The sequence below is a fragment of the Lichenostomus cassidix genome, chromosome 3 (assembly GCF_008360975.1).
Source record: "Lichenostomus cassidix isolate B80296 chromosome 3, HeHo_3.0, whole genome shotgun sequence".
NCBI lineage: Eukaryota > Metazoa > Chordata > Aves > Passeriformes > Meliphagidae > Lichenostomus > Lichenostomus cassidix.
This window is the reverse complement of record NC_139483.1, coordinates 81,260,670-81,274,553: the sequence shown is the minus strand read 5'-3', so window position 1 is coordinate 81,274,553 and position 13,884 is coordinate 81,260,670. Positions and strand designations below refer to the sequence as shown.

General features: G+C 35.2%; 1 long non-coding RNA gene across 1 annotated transcript in view; it reads left to right on the top strand.

Moving 5' to 3' along the window:
• The window catches only part of LOC146440104 (uncharacterized), a 73,009-nt gene that overhangs the window by 3,326 nt on the left and 55,799 nt on the right, over positions 1-13,884 (top strand). The gene's annotated exons all lie outside the window — the stretch shown is intronic.

Genomic DNA, 13,884 nt, shown 5'->3' with positions numbered 1-13,884 from the left:
GCTCTCTGTGGATACTGTGCAAGGCTCTTCTGTAGAGCCTTCTGTAGGGTTTTGCCTTTTTGAAGTTTCAGATATATTCATGTACTATATTGCTTAAAGTATTTGAGGCAGAGGTGGTGAACTATGATTCCAATCCCTGTGCGGTCTTGGAATATGGAATGTAACTGCCATTTAAATATTGAAAATCTAATTTTGCCTGTAAATTTCCTGTTCACAAATTTTCCATCATATTCTCTATTTTTGTGAACAAAAAAAGTGTTTTAGATAGTAATGTAGTTAAATATAAATATGATTCTATATGGAAAATATTATCTCAACAGCTACAACATCTAATCAGCTGGCAGCTGCCACAGTCTGGCTGTTGCTTTGGAATTGCTGTGGGCTTGCCAGCTGGCAGTCTTGCCAGGGTCTTGATGAGTTGCTGTGGGTTTTTTGGGCACTCTTGAATGATTCCCTAAAATAATTTCAACAGATCCTGCTTACATTTTTGTTTTCTAATACTTTCTTCAGTGCTTTGGGAAATGTTCTTTATTAAAAAGTGTGTGAACATCTTACAGTTCCACCTAACATAGTACCAATGCAAAAATATTTACTTATAAGTCACACCCACCTAGAAAGCAAAGGTGGGCTTTGGCAACTCCATGGAAGGTTACTGGGAGTTGTGTCCATCAGCTCATCAGAGGATGCCCATGCCATGTAGAGGAGCAGAAGAGACATCCCTGAACTAGTCCTCCCTTGACTCCTTTCACCAAACTGGAGTTGAAGGCAATGCAGCAGAAGTGAGCTCAGCATTGTTTATTTGCTAGAGAAACAGGGTTAATTCATTTAGCCAACTGTCACTGCGTTAAACCTGAAATTTATGAGACCACCAGCTGAAACCCTGTCACTCTGTCTGTCTTGTGCCGTTTTGCCATACAGGGAGACTTGGAGCTATTTCAGGGAATTTACTGCCTTGGGTTATTCTGCCTTGACAGGCCTGCTTTTGCAGTTTGAAAATACTTTGACATCTGAGGTTTATCATGGGATTGAATTAGGGTTCACTTTGATAGTTAAAATATTGTCTGCTAATTTATGCTGGTCAAAATAGCAGCTCTTTCAACACTTCACCAGAAAAATAGAAGTGATTATTTTGGTAGCCTGTGTGGTTATACAATTGATCTGGAGTTGCACTGCAATCTCTTCCTAGTTTGGTATGTAGACCAAGATGTGGGAATTTTTCTTGTTTGTTTTTGTTTTGATTTTGTTTAATATGGGCCTACTAGGAAAAACAAGCAGGAAAAAATTATAGCAGAACATAAGACAGACATCTGCACACCCTTACAAGTTTTTTCAAGTGCAAAATTCAGCTAAAACCCAGTAATATTTTCAGCTATCTGAGCCAGTACTGAGCCAACTTGCTATTTGAAGACAGTGAAACAGATGTTTCTTAAATTTCATCTTTACAAGTGTTTTGCTCCAACTGTCAAAATAATTACATGTTTTCAGAAATATCTGGATGGCCTTTTGATCCATTATATAAATAGTTTAGGGTTATTTAATTAAGATATTAAAAATTATTTTAATGAATTTCTTCTCAGTGTGTCCCATGAATTGTAAATATTTGGGTGTTCAAAATAATGAGAGAAGAGACCCTTAATTCATCCTGAAATAATAAAAAAATCTACATTTTTTGATTTGTTGAAAAACTCAAAGATTTACATTTCTGATTCAAATATATAATTTTTCCACTTGATTTTTAAGTGTCATTAAAACTAAAAAGAATTCATTTGAATAGAGAGCATCATAGATTTCCAAGTTTTTATGGGAAATTAATTTCTCAATAGGAGGAATAGATAGCACAGCAGATAGCCCAGAATATGCCTGATTTCAGAATTAGCAGGAAGAAAAATATGGAGATGAAGCTTGAAAAGAATCATGCTGCTTCAAACATTGAAATTTGCACTGTCCTTAGGATGGCCTGGGAAAAAAATGTTTTCCCAGCACATCCATCTATGGCAATAATTGGAAATTTAATAAAGTTCATTTGCAGCTCAGAAAGTTCCTTTAGAACTGCATTAACCAAAACAATCCAGCATAGTTACAAATAATGAGCGATTATTCAATTTCTAATTCTTATTCTGAAGGATTAATAGCCCCAAAACCCATTAAATAAAAATGATTTAACCTGTTTAATACTGGAGATTTAATGAATTATTTATGAAAGTCATTTCATCTAGACTGTGCTAAGTAGCAGGATTGTGTTTTGCTTTTTGTTTGTTTACCTCTTTTTTTTCTCTTTTCATAGAATAGCTTATGTAAAGTAGTTCTAGAGGAAATTTTAAAAGCAGTCTTGACTTTGTGCTGCCATCCGCTGATGAACAGAATGGATGTGAGTATAAATAAAGGGATTTTGACTTTTAATATACTGGGAAAAGATGGATAAAGACACATGTGATATCAGGCCCCTTTGATGTCATAAATTATACTTCTGGACATAAACTTCAGGTCTGGATGGTCTTGGCTCTAAAAATGTGGTCCTAAAACTTGTACCAGAATTGATTTAATAAGATGAAGACCTCAGGAGATATAATTTTATTTCTAAATTCAGTATTTCTTTGAAATGTACACTAATATATGAATAATTTTGTCTTTGTTTATTCTAACTGAACTCAGAAAGATTGCTTTTTGCCTACTCTTCCTAGATGACCATGATTAAATAAGTTCCTCTGTTGTTCTGTGTGCTGTGCTTTTGTAGCACTACAGAGTTAGTCAAACCGGATTTACTTATTTGCTGCAGTGTGAAAAGTAGAGTGTTGTTTCACCTTGAAAGCTTGTTTCCTTTCAGTTCATCTGAAAAGAACCTTCTTTCACTGAAACTACCCCATTTTGCTGAGTGTTCCACATGGCAAGTAAACAGGGAGTCTAAAGTGCCCCCTATTTTTGCAAAACAAGACTGATGTCAAATCACATCTTTTAACCATGCTTGATTATTGTACCTCTCCTATGCAGACTGTAGTTTCAAAGGGTGTTTATCAATATCAAATCTGGTTAAATCAAATGTTAAAACAAACGTAGGTGTGTTGAAATTTGCTTTAGCATTTGTAAGTTCCTTGAGTAAGAATGAAAAAAAACCGAAAGAAAATTAGGTACTGAATACAAGAGTTAAAGGGAAAATATCCAACCAAGGCCCACTGTGTGCAGAATGTGGGCAGTAACATTGTTATGCAGAGTGTATATACAGTGCTATACAGGACAAAAAGTGAAGAATAATAGTAGAAACTTTGTAAGGTTGCTCTGAGTTTTTATATGTGACCTTTAGTGGATGATATTCTTTGTAGGAAAAGACTCCTTAGCTTGCAGGAAACATCAGTGCTCGAAAGCATTGTACAATAATTGAATAATGTGAAAAAGTAATTTCTGATGAAATCTGAAGCTGTAGATGCTGTTAGCTGAGCTCACTTACCAGAACTGAAGTGAGATTTCTCAGTCCTGAAACATTCATCTCTGTGCACCATGAGTGAAAGGACACTTTGTAGCTGGGGACAGCAGCAATGGTAAATATAAACTAGTGAGCTGTAATTTCTATCCACATTTCAGTGTTTTGGAGATATCAAATTATTATAAACTGCAGGGCTTTTGTCGATTAACTGTAACAAATTCTTACTTATTGCCAGTGAACATAGATAGATATGTCCTAAGACTCTACTGGCCCAGAAGTGTGTAGAGCGAAGGAAAAAAGCAGTCCTTGTCCCCAAAAGTATATAGTTTAACCATCTGGATAAAATGGGGATTTCATCAGTGGAGAGTATTGTACAGTAAGACAAAACTGCTCACCAAGAAAGGAAATTTTTACGGAGCATTAGCAGCCTAAATATTCTCAAGCTTTTTGTAAGCATCTCAGACATGCAGATGTGATTTGAAAGGAGGCAGCAGAGTGGCTGGGGAGAGCTGCTACCCTGTACAGGGAAGACTTTACAAGAACAAGCTGTGAAAATCGAACTGTGCATAGTAGTGGAAGATTTTATTCTTGGATGGTCAAAGCAGACACATTTTTTAGAGCATTATAAGAGACAGTTTAATTAGAAACAGTCTGCTGGAACTCACCCTGTCTGTGAGTGCCTTACACCATATGCTTTAGGTCTTGCTGTTGTCCATGGTTGTCTTTGGTGAATCCTGATGCTCAGTTTTGTGCCTCTTGTGACGTCTTTAAGAACTAATCTTTGAATACTGAATACGACAGATAGGTTCTGAGTAGACTGTGAAGAATTCTGAAATTCAATCACATACTATTTTAGATGACATCCACTTGAGGAATGTATGGGAAAATAAATATATTTTTCCTGGAGATTCCCTTCCTTTTAAAAAACAAATATTTTAACTATGTAATTTGAGGAATACTCAGAGTTTCATGAACTTTAAAATCAAAGGTGACCATTGTGTTCCATTAGTGACAGTCCCTAAACTATGCATTACTTCTGAATATTATATGGTATGTGTTGAGAAAAAAGATGTTACTGAGAAATACAAAAATGCTTGAATACACCTCTGTCCTAGTATTTTCCCAGTGATTCTATAAGCTCACAGCTGAAATGTAAACCGGAGCCTGAACTTCATCTTTCATTGTTTCCTGGTTACTGAATCTCATTACACATTTTAAAAATTATCATATGGAGCTAAAAGCCATGAATCTTTTACTTACATGTATTTAGAGAAACTGAACAAGTACTATTTTAACCTTCTAATTAATAAACTAATTAGATCTCATTAACACTTTCACAGATGGGTTTTTCAGGTTATAAATTATTTTGAAAACATTTTTAATCCCTTCTAATTTATGACTCAATAATTTTTAAATTGTGTCCTGCACAGCATGACTTAACATTCCAGTAATGGTCTCACTAATGTTCTTTACAGAGATAAATACCAGCTCTTCAGTAATCTCAGTATTTGCTGGCTTAAGCATCCAGGAATTACAGTCATTTTCTTATCTATAGCACTGTGCTGAATGTTCATGCTTAATTAGCTCATTTACTATGACCCTAAGATCTTTCTCAGTGCAAATGTGTTTCAGAATATGGTCTACATTTTCACAGAATTGTAGGATAGTCTGGATTGGAAGGAACCTTAAAGAAGTGTTCCAAGCCCCCTTTCCTTGAGAGAGATCTCTTCTACCAGACCAGGTTGCTCTGAGATCCCATTTTGCTCTTAGATCCTGTTTTCATCTCTGCAAATTTCATAGTTTTCAAAACAAATGCATCTGAAGCAACCAGCTTACTGTGCATAGCATCTCTATCTATTGGCACTCTACTGATTTTCATGTTATTACAGACTGCATATTTATAGCATTTACCATTTGTTCATCTATTAGATATCTTCTCTGTAGTTTACAGCAGTGAGGGAGAATTTGTAGACATTAATTGAGATATTAATGAAATGCAGACAAAACCAGATGGATTAAAGTTGTGTGGCTGAGGCAGCTGGTGCTTGCTATTGTTTGTTCTGTAGCAGATCTTGCTGCAACAAATGGAAGGACGAATTGAAGCAAACATGAACCAGTTAGTGAGCTGAAGCATTTACAGTCAAGCATTGTAAGGTAACTGAAAATGAGTATCAGGGCAGCACTGCAGTGGGTTTGGTGCTACTCTACCTTCCTGTCTAACAACAGGAACATAGATGGGGGAATATCTTGTGACAGGAGTATCTTTAGCCACTAAGTTGAATACACCAACATTCACAAGTCAAAACTTCAAAATAAATAGTTACCATATTTTAGGAATAATAATCTAAGGAGCATCCTCTGCTAAAAATGCTCCTTCTATCTGAAAAGTTTGCAGGAGGGTAATAGTGCTTCATATGCTTTTGTCCTAGATTTTGCTATTGAGTTGTGCTGCAGAAAGGAAACTCTTTCTGTGAGGAGATAGCTGGTGTAGAGTGATAGAATAAGAGCTAAGGGCATGGGATTGTGTTTGAGCTCTGTGGATGAAAATAATGTGTTACTGTCAATGCACCGGTCTTTGAATGCTCCCTGCATACAAAAAGACTTTTTTTTGTTTCATTTGAGGCAAACAGTGTGTATGTCTGAAAAATAATGTGTTATCTACCAGGTGCAAATATAGGATTTTGCTGCTTGAATGTGTTGTCATTCAGGTGCTAATGGAGTGGGCCTCAAGGTTTTGTTCATTAAATATTGTTTAATTGCTAGGATGTAACATGGAGGTGCATAAGAAAATTGTGGTTTTGGAAGGCTGGCCAGAAAAGCTACGTGATTGTGTGTGTCTGCATACAAATGCCTCTCACAGCCCAGGTGACCTATAGGCTGCATTTTTTGATCCTCTGTGCACCAGCATTTGCAATATTCAATAGTGAACTTCAAAATCAGAAAAGTAAGGTTTTCCACCCACAAATAATATTTTGAAACTGTGAAGCTAGATAAAGGCCGGTTTAGAACCCTGGAAACGCACTGTGGTGATATCTGATTGCAAATATATAGATAAAAATATTAGAATTAGAATAAATGTGTCACATAAAACTGGATGTCTTCAGAAAATTCAAATTAAATTATTCATATAGCCATGTATGCTATGATTTCATGACATGATAAAGATATCTCTTTAAAAAACAACAATGACCAAATAATGTCCAACATTATTGTCATTTATAGGACACTATTTAATTTGCAAAACATTTTAAAGGTTCTTTTTAATGCAACACCTATCTGATGTAACACTGATGTGGTAGTTTGTTTACAGCTGTTTTTAAAAGATCTGAGTTTAAACCAAAATCTTTTTGTTTGCACTGATAAATAAATTATCACCATCTTGTCTGGGGATTCTTGGTAAACAGGCTGAGGTACTTCTTTTTCAATCCCATTTGGTTCTCAGTAATAAAATGTAAACAATTAAACAAGTTATTTATGAGAAAGTAATTGCAATAATAAAAGCTAAATAAATGAAGATGCCAAAAAGACGCTAAGCAAATGTTTCATTGGTTTGTTGGTTTTTTTTATGAGACCTTCTGGCAGTGTACACACTTTCATGGGTCTTCTATCTCTTACTGATGGGTTGTATCAACTTTCATGAAAAATCTTTCTTCACCAAACTGTTATCTGCTATACCATCTATTTGCCTTACCCACTGATACATTTTTTTCCCCTGAGTATTAAAAGGAATCAGGTAGAATGCTGGCATATACACATCATTCCCAGAGGAAAAACCTTCACATTCCCTCCTTTAGGAATGAGCATTTGAAACTCATTCAATCTGTAAATGACCTATCTCAAACCAAATGGAAAACAATACCCTTCCTGTACTAACACACTGGAGTTTTCAAGAATAAATTGATCTTGCGCTTTTTCATGTAGTACTTTATTCTCCTATTTACAATCCCATTTGCCAGATATTTTCATGCTGATTCTTGCATTATCTCAGTGGCTCAGTAGTGGAAAGAGCTAAGCTGATAGCTTTCCCTCTGGAGAATGCTCTTTTTCCCTCTTGTGGTACTCTTTGTTTAAAATCACTGCAGTCGTGGTGACAAATACAAATTTTCCTACTGAAGGAGTACAAGGCTTTTACCCACCATCCTCCTTATGTGGGAAAGTTGACTATGCTCTGCAAGAGGAGAGAAGCATGAAAGTCATGAAGGTGTGATGTGCCATGCAATGTAAAACTGTTTTGTACTGCGTTTATGAATAGTTCCTATGGCTTTGGCTGTGAAGTAAAATTATCAAACATGGTATTACATTTTCTCTTATGAAATGTGTTAGCCTGTCCTAATAATAACATATTGCAGAGAGAAGAGAAACAATATGTGAGAGGGCAAATAACAGAAGGTGGCATATTTCCAAACTAATTTGAGAGTCTGGAGGTTGGGAAAGCTAAATAGTTGAAAACTCCCTGTAAAAGAATGAAAAGGGAAAGTTTTCATACACCTTTACAGAGACTTGATGCAGTTGGTAATGATAGTAAGTGCTACAGGAGATGGTAAGCCTCAAAGAATTAAAAAATGCATATAGACTTCATATTCTTTGATCTTATTATTTTTTTAAATTAAAAGTTATGGTACTTAACGTAATGTTTAGCTTTAAGGAGGCCTTTATGGAAATTTGTTGATTGCTGTTCACCCAGACAAATGCCTCTTAAAGTGGTATGACAGCCTCATGTTTTGCTGTTAGGATGCTAACAGCTTTCATTTCATTCTCGCATGGCATGAGATGGGGATGGTTGCCTTGTGCAGAACACACACAGGCTAAAGTTGTTGGCCCATAAATAACATCATTTCTGTAGCAAGAGCTTATTTCAAGTGAACTGTGTTACTGTGTTACTGCCTGTATTTCTTTCTGTGAAATAAGAAATGTTAAATATAAATATGTTTAGAGATATGCATAGTAAATATCGATTGATGTTCTGCATCAGCAGGAGCTCTGCATATAGACAGAAAGCAAGTAAAACAATTAAAACTGTCTGAACAAACTTCAGCTTGGATTTTGTCATACTACTCAAAAGACATTACCTTTTTTCGGAATTCCTGCAGTAGAACAGTAGAGCATCAGGGAAGGAAAATGGAGCTCTTAGAAAGAAACTGAAATTCAAGCTTAATTCTTGCCAACAGAATGCATATTTTCCATGGTTTCAGATAGCAGCTGCCCTAAGTATGTAGCCTGTATTTTCTGCTCTTACAGGTTGTAGCTGGCCTTACTTTTCCCCAGCTGACTCCTTTCTACTCTCTACACTGCCCTATTCCTAGCAGCTTTTGAGTGGCATCTCTTCTGCCTCTCTCCTCCAAACCTGTCTGTTTTCCAAGGTTCCTTGTGTTTTTAAACTCTACTGATCTTTTATGAGATAAAAATGGGCATATATGTATGGGAGGAGATTTTTTTTGAGTACTTCAGAATTACAGGATTAGGATTACTGTATTTTAAATAAATACTAGAAGATGGAGGAAGGTTTGAAGGCAGTTTTGAAGAGCCTGTCAACATGGTGTTATTTTTGTGTTTTTTTTCCCCTTTTTTAGTTATGTTTTGCCATATCTTCTCTTTCAAATGCTTAGTTCATTCCCATTTTAGTTTCCTGATTTCCTTCTGTTTTTTTTTTATAACTCCTGACCTTGTATGAAAAGAAAATTTTGCTTTAGTGTTCCCACTGTTTCCTTATCTTAAGATCTTGGTTTCATTTTTCTGTCAATGTGTTAAACAGTGTGTTTTCTAGTCAGGAAAACAGTTGTTGCCCACAACAATGTCATTGTTTTTCCACGTGTAAGGCACTGACAGCGATGAAAGCCCTCAGTCTGGTTTGCAGCTTTGAGCACAGCTGCAATGAAAGTTTGTTATCAGTATGTATCCCACAGATTCTAGCACAGGTCTTGGTCCAGGATAGTGTCATCTCAGTACTGGTGTAAGATAAAATAATTATATTTAATAACAGAGTGGAAGAAGATACAGCACCTTCTTCTTGCTTTCTCTCTTGGACTGGCAGAATGGAATGCATACACTGATTTACTGGGAGATGCTGACTAATGATTTGTCTGCTACTTGACTTTACCAAACAACTTCTGAATTTCTTGATTTGTAGAATTCATATTGTTTGACCTTTAATCAAATCACTTACATAAACTCAGATTAAGTCATACATTTTAGCAAGTTAATATGCCTTTTATTGTGTCCTTATGTTTTAAAAGTCAGAAACATTTGATCAGTATTTCCAAGATTGTGGGGTTTGCCTGATTTTATTTCTCATTATCCTACTCTGATTTGATTTGTAATAAAATAATTTTTCCACAAGTCCAGTCTGTTTTACCTGTGACAGTCTAGTGAGTGATCTCTCCCTGTCCTTATCTCAACCCACAAGTCTTATGTTGTATTTTCTCTCCTCTGACCAGCTGAGGATTTGAGGGATAGTGCAGTTTGGGTAGGCACCAGGCATCCAGTGAGGGTCAATGAGTGTTTTTTTAAAAAACACAAATAGGAATATCAGCTATCCCAACTGACATTTTCTGTAATAACAGGATCAGCTGATCTGTTCTTTTTGGACTTGTTAGACTATCTTTGTTACATTGTGGTTCAACCATATTTTTGATGTTTTTATCTTAAGACTTTGTTAAAATAATCCCTGAATGCAGATTAACAGCTTGTTATGATTTTGGCCTGCTCAACTGCTTCTGTCTATCACAGAGACAGTGACTGTTAGCAAAGTAATAAATATATCATAAATTGCAGGATCAGATCATTAACTGCAATTGTTATGCCTCTAATATGTTATCTACTTCATCATTCTTCTCTCTATGAACCTGCCTTGGCTAGAAAAAATTTAATGCTTCTAGCCTCTAAGCAGCTTTAAATAACTGTCTAATCTTTCAAAAATGAAATTAGGCTGTCAGCTAAGGAATTTTACCTCCAAAACAGGCTGGTCTGAGTACAGGGGGACATTGTTCAGTCATGCACAAGGGATGGCTTAAAATCTATTTATTAGCACTTCAGGGAAAAAATGTGGACTTCATATCTGTTGACAATATAATGTCCTGGATGTCCAGCAGAGCCATGCAACTCAACTTCTTATTCTTTAACTGTCTGAAAGATAGAAAAGTAAGCAATCTTGTTTTGATAGGAAAACCAGCTGTTTGAATGCCTTTCTTTTTTTAAGAAGCATCTGCAATACATCTTCTGTAATTTTCTTTTCCTCAAACCTCTCTCCATTTTGAAAAGCCTAATGATTTTCACAAACCATTTTGTCTCAAAAATATTCCAGCATTTGAGCATAGGTTTACCTCCCCTCCCCACCAAAACATGTAAAAGACTGTAGTAGATGTATTTTTAATGCTTTCTGGTATGGTCTGTGGAATTCCCAAGCAGGAAATGCTCCTCTCAAAAAATTATAGTGATGAGGTATTTGACCAAAAACCTCTACTTTTTTACCTGGAGACTACATCTGTATGTGTATTACAAAGTACGTATATATTTATATTTATAATAAATGTACAAATGTGCACACACACACACACACACATACACATATACATAAAACAGGCTGAAATTATGACTGGAGACACATTTCCATATGCTTGAATTTGCATATTCATAATGCATGTGTGTGTGTATACATATATATATATATATATATATATATATATATATAATTTACTGTATGCTAATCAAACTCATTTATAAACTAAATTTTTTTTTTCTCAATGCTTTTATGTTTCATCATATAAAAGCTGAGTGTTTCATGAGTATTTTGTATTGACACTACTCCGGAAAGTGAATATATCTATTTTATAGGGAAATAGCATGATACAGAAGACTACATTCTATTAAATTTTTCTAACACTTTGGATTTTGGTGGTTTAGGTTAAATTAAATTTCTTTTCACAGTGTACTCAGATGTTGCTGTGAGTCATAAGAAGTTTGAAAAACCTGTACTGAAGATCAGTTCAAGTCAGAAACCTTCCCAAACTGCTGTAGATTATATTGCTTCTTTCCCTGGATACTGTTCATAGGTACATGGATTGAAGAAAGAATGCTATGGTAAAAATCTTAAACCTCCATAACCAGGAGATAGGAAAGCAGAAGATGATGAATGATGGGGGAGGTATTGTAAAGGGATATTTTTCAAGGTGTTGTAGGTGGAGTTCAGAGCAATGCCTTTTATTTAAAAATGAAATTAAAAGCCAGTAAATTTCAGGTGCAGTTGGAGGTGGGGATCAGGCTGCGTAGATGGGAAAATAGGAATAAGAGTGAGCTGTTCTGCTACAGCTGTAAACCTTGAAATTCTCCAAAAAGATTTCTCCTTTTGATAATGAGAGGTCAGATGAAACTCTTGTCAGATGAAAGAGTCATGATATTTTGAAGGTGTTGAACTGGAGAAAATAATAGAAAAGCTCTGGACATTTCACTACTAGCTTACATATCCAATGTTAATATCCCCTTGCAAACCTAGTATTCAAAAAGTGAGAGTTCAGTTTAAATGTGAAATCACCTTTTTTTTTTAGCTTAAAAATGAGTCTTTTGTTGGAGCTGTCACTGCAGTATAATTTATCCTGCATTTATTATAATGTGCATTCAGTCACATTTCATTTTTTACTTCCGAGAGTTAATTAGTGTTTTAAAGTCTTTTGTATACTTACTCCCCCATGGCTACGTAATTACAGTTTATAATGAATAATCTCTGAATTTTGATTGGATACTCTGGCTTTCATAGTTTAACAGATAAACCTGAAAATAGAAAGTACATTATTTCCACATTATTTAGGAAAAAAGTAGTTTCACCTCATTAAGCCATCTGAAAGCTAAATGTCTTGTCTACCTTTCTTGACAAGACACCTCCTGTGACTGAGGAAAGTAGGTAATGGATAGAATGGTTTGCCTCCATCATCATCATCATCATCGTCATCATCATCATCATCATCACTTTTAAGACCTGAATCAGAGCATCAGGGGAGAGAAGAACCTGCTGTCTTATGAAGAAAGATGAGTAGTCTTCAATACCAAAGTCATATCATTATCATATCATTTTACCCAGTAGTCCTCAGAAGGACCTTTAACTTCTTCAGATTAGATCTTGTTGACTATAGCTCCAAGTATTCCCTGTTCTACGGAAAATAATGACACCTTTAGTTGTCTCTATACATCTTGAGCACGTACTTAAATACTTCCTAGAATATCTACCTAAGTAAGGACATTCAACCATGTATTTGGCTGTGGGGTTTTTTTTAGGTTTAAGATCCAGTGTGGAAGTGGTGAGTGTTTTGCAGAGCTGCTTCTCAGAGCCAGAGCACAATTTAATGTTCATGCCTAAAGAGAGGAAGCTTTATTTAGGTAACATTTCAAGAGGCAGCCATGCAGGTTGCAGTGCTCTGTGCAGTTCTGCAGTGAGATGTTCTGTGCTAGATGTTATATACTATTCCAAACTGTGAGAAATAGACTTAGTTTCTGGCCTGAGACTCGCCAAGGCTTTCAGTGGCCTTTTGCTCTCACCAGAGTAGTTGTGGATGGACTGTGATCACAGCCTGTCTGGAGATAGGGTTGTTTATATTTAAAATACTTCTAGAAGAATTTGTAAGTAGGTTTAGGCAAGCCAACAGCAGTTTTTATTCAATATTGTCTGTTTTATTCATGTGAAGGCTGTAGATCTCCTCTAATGCTGTTATTGTCTTTGTGTGATCCATGGCACTTATTGAACATATTGCTAGCTGAAAATGTTTTAAATGACTGGGTGCAGACAAGAATGTGTAATTTGTTTCATTGTGAAAGCATTTTATTATTGTTAAAATGTTAAGTATACATTTCTTTCTTGATGGAAATGCTTAAGCATTTATTTTAACTTTTTTCCAGAAGGAAATTAAATTAATAATTTATATTAATTTAATTTAAAATTAAATTGAATTATTTAATTAAAACAGTTTCTCTTTAACATATGTTTTTATAGGAGCTTTAAAAAATAAAACTAAGCATTTAGAATTAAAATGTTTTTATAAAGGTTTACAAATCTTAAACCTTATCTTAAAAAATGTATCACCATGCAAAGAGAACCAACTACTTCAGCCTTCCTTTTAAAGTTGTTTTGTGTTCTTAGAGTTGTGGAGAAGGTCCAGCTTAGTTCACATCAGAGTTAATGCTGTAGAGGGACTATGAAGCTTTATGTTTAGTTGCTTCACCTTTTTTTCTTCTTTTTAAAATAATTTTAGTGGATGATCCTGTGGGAGAATTAAAAGCAATATATTGATAATATTACTTATTCAACTTTTATATTTTACTTTTTATTAGTAAACTGCGAAGAAATTTTAAAAGGACTATATAGTTTGGTTTAGGTTTTTTAAATTTTTTTTTAATTACTGATAACTAAATACTCAACCCACGTCTGTAATGTGATGAAGACCTTAAGGAGGGATTGTGAGGCTGAAAGACCCTTACTTTTG